Here is an 8,121-nt window from a genome sequence, read left to right on the forward strand (position 1 = left end):
CACGACGATGACTCAAGGAGAAAACGCAAGGATCTGTTCGATGGTGAAACCGAACCCCAAAGACGCCTGCGTACGAGGAGCGGCGAGGAAATAGACGAGTTGTTGAAAAATTGGAAAGATTGCCCACTGCCGGGAAAGAAGCAAAAGGCGCCAGAGCCGGGAAAGAAGCGAAAGGAGCCAAAGCCGCTGTTGAAGGTATAGAAAACGGGGTCTGTTTTCTGGGACTTGCCATACTGGAAGATCCTCTGTGTGCCTCACATCCTTGATGTCATGCATATCACAAAGAACGTGTGCAAGAGTCTGCTTGGTACCCTGCTCAACATGCCAGAGAGGACCAAAGATGGGCCGAAAGCAAGGGCAGACTTGAAATCAATGGGCATCAGGGAGGAGCTTCACGCTAATGATGATGATGATGAGGCGAAGTAGGACGCGGAAAGTCGTTGCAAAGGCAAAAATGCCAAGAAGATCGGAAATGACTACCCTCCCGCATGCTTCACTCTAAGTCAGGAGGAGATCGCGCAGTTTTTCACCTGCCTCGTAGGAGTAAAACTTCCTTACGGTTACGCGGGGAAAATAAGCAAATACCTAGACTCAGCGAAGCAGAAGTTCAGTGAGATGAAGTCTCACGACTGTCACGTGCTGATGACGCAGATACTTCTAGTTGCAATCCGTGGGATCATGGACGCGCACGTCCGTGAAACGCTATTTGTCCTATGCAACTTTTTCGACGTCATCTCTCGGAAGTCGGTTGGCGTGAGGCAACTCAGAAGGCTACAGGAAGAGATCGTGGTGATACTATGCGAGCTTGAGATGTACTTCCCGCCCACATTATTTGATGTTATGGTGCATCTACTGGTCCATATCATGGAGGATATCATCCAACTCGGATCGATGTTCCTGCACAGCATGATGTCGTTTGAAAGGATGAATGGTGTCATCAAAGGATACGTTCGCAACATGTCACGTCCAGAGGAAAGCATAGCTAGGGGCTTTCTGACCGAAGAGTGCATCTCCTACTGGACGAATTATCTAGGCATCGAGAACTCCGTTGGTCTGCCCGTCAACAGGCACCTCGGCAGGCTCGCTGGATGGGGTCACCGCGATGGTCGCCGCGAAATGCATGTCAACTTCGAGGGTCGACTCATCGACTTTGAAAGAGCAAACCTAGTCATGCTACAACACATAGACGTGGTCGATCCTTGGGTGGTAGAGCACAAAACCTTTATTGAGAAGACGTACAATGACCGAGGCCACCAGAGGACGGACGGAGATATAATCAAAGAGCACAACTCATGTTTCTCCGGAGCACCATCTCGATCAACACCGAGAACCTAAGGCATCGTGACCGAGGGAATTTGCGCAACCACCTCTTAATGAAGCTGCATGAACGATACAAGTTCCCCGATGACTTCGCAAACACACACCTCTCAGGGAATAAAGTGAACAGTGCCTCCCTCACGAAGATGAGCATGGCCCTGGCTACTTGAAGAGCCGCGATGAAGAGAAGGATTGAAAAAGGTGATAGTTATGAGAAGATCAAGGAGACAAATCCTTCGATCAATGAAGCTGACTACCTGGAGTTCAAGATCAAGTGTGAGAGAAACGCAACCGCGGAATCAAGTCAGTGGGGGAAAGATATGCGGGACTTGAACTTAGGGGTCCACAAACTTGGTCCCGGCGGTTACAGAGTGGCCGAACCTATATGGGACAAGGAGGACGCGGAGCGTGTCGAGCAAGGCCTACCGCCCCTCTTCGATAAATACCGTGACAAGCAGACCAGGAACTATGTCAAGGCCCGGTACAAGATTGACCCGGTAACCAAGGAGCTTACCACGGATCCGAAGACCAAGGCGCTTGAGCTTGTTCTGGTAAGGAATACACCCCCGCGTAATTAGCTCCATATGGTTGCATTCTAATTAATGAAGCCAATTTTCTAAATGGTTCATGTTCCTTCCGCAGGAAACTGAAAGCAGTAGCGCGGGGTCGTCTCAGAGATCCCCTAGGGACACCACTTTAAATAGGGCGTTGAACGTAATGAAACACAAGGATAAGCTCAGTAAGCCAACATCAGCTGGTCATGTGGCCGGCAAAGGCTTGTCCACGAAATGGTTGGAATACTATACCACTGGGCGAAAGGAGAGAAAGACCAGCTCGGAAAGCCAGGAGCATGAGGTTCAAGAACTCAAGGCACAAGTGGCGCGGATTCCGGAGATAGTCGAAGAGAAAGTGTGAGACCAACTAGGAGCGACGATCACCGCCATTATGCCTACCTTACTTGAGGGGCTGCAAGCATGGACTGCGGGCGGCCAACAGGGACCGCCCCCGATTCCCAGCTTCACGGGCAGCAACTCGCACAACCCGCCGGCGGCGCCATTGGTGTCTCCGGCGGAGGCGGCATTGGTGTCTCCGGCATCGGTGCCGGCATTGGAGCTTAATGCACCTAGGTGTGGGAAGAATACGCCGGCCGGCACCTCGGCAGCAAGCGGCCCCTCCATCACTTGCACGCCCACCGTTGGCGGTGCCTCGACATTAGCCGAGCTCGACGCCATCACGATAACTAAGCCTCTCGGCCAATGACTTCTTCTCCTTGCCTTTGACTGGGCATCCCTGACACCCTACATGTTTTCGCAGGGCGCCGCCGACGTTCCATGCACTCTCCTTCGCTTCGTGAACGGCGAGTTGATCGATGTCGCCAAGGCCAGAATCGTTCAACCAGGAAACCGCCTGTTCCACGATAATCCGATGCCACCCAACGTGTATAGGGTTCAACTGGTTTGGGTGCTGCGGGGCTGCGACGACTTGTTACCTCTGTATCGACCCCCTGGGACCGACGAAGATGATGTGATGACCCTCAGCGCCTGCATAGGCTGGTCCATGCTTTGGCCAAAGAGCCAGATTCGTTTGGGGGCGGGGGACACCACCCCACAGACAACACCGCCAGTCGTGCCGGCGCCAAGCCATGGCAAGACCGCCGCAACGGTACCGGACGACGACATTGAACATATGGCCAATCCGGACATGCATATGGCACAGGATCCGGATGACGATGACGGTACATTTACCAGGGTCGATAAGTACTTCAACAAACATGGGTACGGTGACGAATTCTTGGGACCTCCTTCTCAAGAACCCAACCCTGCAAAAGACAATCGCGATCTAGCTGGTACCGCGGAGAAACCCAATTGCAACAGGCATCGTCTGGCGTTCAGTTCTCAGGAGACGCCTCTAGCTGCCGCCTTCACCGAGCCTTAGATAGCCGAGGTGCGAAATATTATCAGCCCCAACACACTCAAGAAGGCTGTCTCTGAGCAGAACTCGATCCCATTACAGCAGAAGAAGAAGGGACGGAAAAGAAAGAATAACAAGGGTGCGAGCCAGCCAGCACCGAGTACGATCTGTGCTCAGGACGGGCCACCTTCATCTAAGGATATCTCGAGTAGGGTGCATGTGGTGGGTAGGCCGATGCTACCGACTAATCTGCTCAATGCTGCAACCGGTGCTATGCGGAGTCTGCATGACAGTGTTCTTTCTTTGGAGAAGCGGCGTCTCTCCGAGAATGATGAGGCCTACCCGGTTTTCGTGGCCAAGGTGCCAGAGGGCAAGGGCTTTGTCGATAGCGCCATCGGGGGTATGATCGTCATGTGGTTTGATGGCATCTTCACTATGTTTAACCTTCACCCGCTTCACTACACCTTCATTCGACTATTTTCGCTAAGCATGGGGATGCGGATCATTAGAGACAAGACCCCGGACATCGTGATAGTCGACCCATTCTACATGCGTGCCAAGCTCTTGGGCAGCGCTGGGACCGGCAAGTCGCGAGTTCATACCTCGAAGGCGTCATTCTGGAGTAAGTCATCCCCTCACCGCCCCGTAACATATGATTTCTTAGATTTCGATCGATCTTTTTTTCTCTAACATTCCGTGCTTTGTGCAGTGACACATGTTGCACACTCATCCTCTTAAGCCCGAACTATTCCATGGACACGTATTTCGACTCGGACCGTTAGTCGAATAAAGACTACACAAATATCAAGAAAGTTCTTGATGATGTTCTCCCCGGCTACGCCAAATCTAAAGGCACCTTTAGGAGGCAAATTTTTAAGTACGGCAAGCACGTGTTCACCCACGTAACGACGTCCCCCCCGTCAAACAGCCGCCTGGCGGTCAGAAGGATGCCTACTACGCCCTCCATCACATGCGGGGGATCGTACGGGACCATAATCACCTTCTGCTACCAAATAGTCTCAAAAATTGGGCCGCACGCTTGTCAGCAATCCAAGACGCGGACCTCAGACAAGAATTCTTTCGCATCTAGTCGGAGTTTGCGGAAATCATCCATCAAGATGTCCTTCGTACCTCGGTCAGTTCTACCTCAGATATCAACCGTCCAACAGTGAAATAGAAACAACGCTACAAATGCAGGCTGACAACAATCGCGATTTCATGACCATCACGAAAGACGGCGGCTTCATCCATGCTCCGGTCCCTGAGTCAAGTCGAAAGTAGTGATGCTATGTAGTTATGAAATATCGATTAGCTCATGTTGTAATTAAACTTTAGTGAACTTGTATGTCTCTTTGGTTTGGACAGTCGTTCAACTTATATGTAATCTATGCTATCTATTAGTAGGACCATGAATCGTGCTATTAATGTGTTGCTTTTCTCTTCCGATCCTTTTGTTGCATACCTATATATTGCTTATGTATTTTCTGTGAATTGCTACTAACATTTTGTTTGCCTAGTGCATAGAGATGTCGACGTATGTCGTGTACAAGGGTAAGGTTCCCGGAGTCTACGACGTCTGGGAGGAGTGTCAGAGACAGGTTCACCGTTTCAGCGATAACAGATACAAAGGGTACACCACTAGGGCGGAGGCGGAAGCTAGATACGCGCGCTATCTAGCGCGAGAGAGGAGGGAGCGGAGGAGGAACCGGATCGATGAAGACCAGTTTCATCACGAGGATGCTCATCGTGATGACCGCATCTCTCTTCTATGTGATGGTAGTTTAGATGATCGATATCGACTTGTAATGTGAAGACAAACTCGCTACTTGTGGTCTCGAGACTTGTAATGTTCTAAGTTTGTTTGTTCTTTTGAATTCGGAGGCTAATATGATGAATTGTATTCGGAGACTAATATTCTATTGTATTTGATAAATCTATTGTTTATATGTTGTGTTGTCTATATTTTGTGCAGTAATATATTTTGTAACCTGTTCAAATATCAGAAAAGAAAAAAAATCCTAATATTCATACTAGTGGCGCACCATACTGTACTTTAGTGGCGCACTGCAATAAACATACTAGTGGTGCATTATCTAGAAGTGCGCCATTAGTAACCTAGAGCACAAGGTAAATATGGCCCCCTGGGAGGCATAGTAATGGCACACCAGGGGACATATTAATGGCGCACTGCCAGGTGCGCCACTATTATATGGGATACTAGTGGTGCACCAGGGGTGCAGCATTAGTACTTGTTACTAGTGGCGTGTTAATAGTGGCGCACTTGTAGTGCGCCATTAATGGCCAAAACAGGTGCGCCACTAATTAGCCTTTTCCTAGTAGTGTTTGGAGTCCCTAGATATTTAATGACTGATGGTGGTTCACACTTTATTCATGGTGCTTTCCGTAAAAGGCTTGCCAAGTATGATGTTAACCATAGAATTGCATCACCTTATCATCCTTAGTCTAGTGGTCAAGTTGAACTTAGCAATAGAGAAATAAAATTAATATTGCAAGACTGTCAATAGGTCCCGAAAGAATTGGTCTAAGAAATTAGATGGTGCACTTTGGACTTATAGAACAGCATATAAAAATCCTATGGGTATGTCTCCTTATAAAATGGTTTATGGAAAAGCTTGTCATTTGCCTCTTGAGTTAGAACATAAAGCATATTGGGCAATCAAAGAACTCAACTATGATTTCAAACTTGCCGGTGAAAATAGGTTATTTGATATTAGCTCATAAGATGAATGGAGAAACCAAGCTTATGAAAATGCTAACTTGTTTAAAGAAAAAAATTAAAAGATGGCATGATAAAAGAATCCAAAAGCGTGAGTTTAAAGTTGGAGAATATGTTATTTTGTACAACTCCCGTTTCAGATTCTTTGCAGGAAAACTCCTCTCAAAATGGGAAGGACCCTATGTTATCGAGGAGGTTTATCAGTTTGGAGCCATCAAAATAAATAATGCCGAAGGTACTAACCCGAAAGTTGTTAACGGGCAACGAATAAAACATGACATCTCGGGTATGCCCATTAATGTTGAAAGTGATATTATCCAAACTTTGACACCGGAAGAACACATAAAAGATTCCTCCCGGAACACTTCAGAATCGTGAAAATAAGGAGGTACGTGATACGGTAAGTAAACGGACTCTGAAAAAATCCGCAAAATATTTTTTGTTAGTTCTGGAATATTTAGAAAATTAGGAAAATAAGAAACTTCCAGGAAGCGTACCCTGGTGGGCACAAGACACCAGGACGCGCCTGGCTAGCCAGGTGCGCCCAGGTGGGTTGTGCCCACCTAGGGTACCTTCCGGACTCCGTTTTTCTACAGTTTGCTTGTTTCCCAAGATAAAAAATCTTTATATAGCCCCCGAACCTGTTGACTACCGTATCGCTGAGAAATCTTCTGTTTTCTTTCCTTGTTGTTTCCTGTCAGACCCCATATACCATGGCCTCTTCAAGCTCCTCCAAGGACAAGTTCTTCAAGAACGTCATCAACCCATACTTATGGGAGGTGGTGCAGCACCCTCAGGTCATCCAGATGCATGAGTGGGTGCTTCACCTCCGCGATGTGCCAGGTCCCAAGGGGACGGGAACCGTGGAGGTCAGGCTTGAAGCTATGGAGCAGGACATCTTCCGGTGCAAGGGGATGGTGGAGCGTGGACTCAATGCCAATCACCTCATGATCACGTATATCTCCCGTGGTCTCAAGGTGGATGGCAAGCCCATGAAGGACATCGTCTTCACCCTCAACGAGCAAATAAACTTCCTCCAAAGCCAGATCTACGATATCTCCAAAACCAAGTTTTTGAATATGTGGCGAGGTTGAAAGGTATGAGTTTGGCTGCCGGTTGCAGGACCCGTGAGACTCACTCCTCCTCTTATGATGGTTGACCTCTTCCATGGAAACCCGAGGACAAGATTTCTTCTTCATCACCACCACCTTCTTCTTCATCACCAAAAGAAAATTGAGTATCGGGTATGGGCACTCCCCTTGGCTTCCGCCAATCTTGGGGGAGGTGCCTCGGTATCGTATCATCCCCACTATCTTTTGCCTTTACTTATTTTAGTTTGATTTTTTGCTTTAGATGAATAAAAGTTTAGTTTGATCCTTTCTTTTCGCGAGTTTGCTTAGTGATCTATCTTTTTAATCGTGTGCGAGATATATAATAAAGTTTAGTTTGAGTTTTTGCTTTCTTTACTTTTATGTTACAATAAAAAGAAGGATAATAAATAAGAAGAAAGGAAATAAACCAAGTAGATCATATACTAATCTTATGGTAGGTGATGACACCACATAAGGAAAAGTATAAGTACGGAATTTTATTAGAGATTGACAAACATAGCATTGGTGAATAATGCAATTCATGAAAGAATTAATAAGGGAAGAGAAGATTCACATATAAATATACTATCCTAGAAATCTTTTGTGATTGTGAGCCCCCATCAAAATATTATATGCAAAAATTGTTGATTTTGGACAAGGAAGACAACTTAATGATTTATGTTTGTTCATATTCACATACAAGTTATATTCCATAGATCCTTCAACATGTGGTGCTTGCCCCTATCTTTGCTAGCCAAAAATTTCGCACTAAGTAGAGATACTACTTGTGCATCCAAAAACCCTTAAACCCAATTCTTATTTTCAAGTGTACACCATAGCTACCTAGGGATTGTGCAAGATCCCTCAAGTAAGTTGTCATCAGTGCAAAAAGGCATTAAAAATTGCTTCTAAAAGTGTGAGATCATTTAGTGTAAGAGAAAATTGAGCGTTGTACGAACTTGTGATGATGAAGAATAAAAGTGACAGACTGCATAATAAAGGTCTCTATCACAAGGGGCAATACAACGTGACGCTCTTTTGCACTAAGGGGTTGAGCATACAAAC

Source organism: Triticum dicoccoides, chromosome 7A (genome assembly GCF_002162155.2).
Source record: "Triticum dicoccoides isolate Atlit2015 ecotype Zavitan chromosome 7A, WEW_v2.0, whole genome shotgun sequence".
Classification (NCBI taxonomy): domain Eukaryota; kingdom Viridiplantae; phylum Streptophyta; class Magnoliopsida; order Poales; family Poaceae; genus Triticum; species Triticum dicoccoides.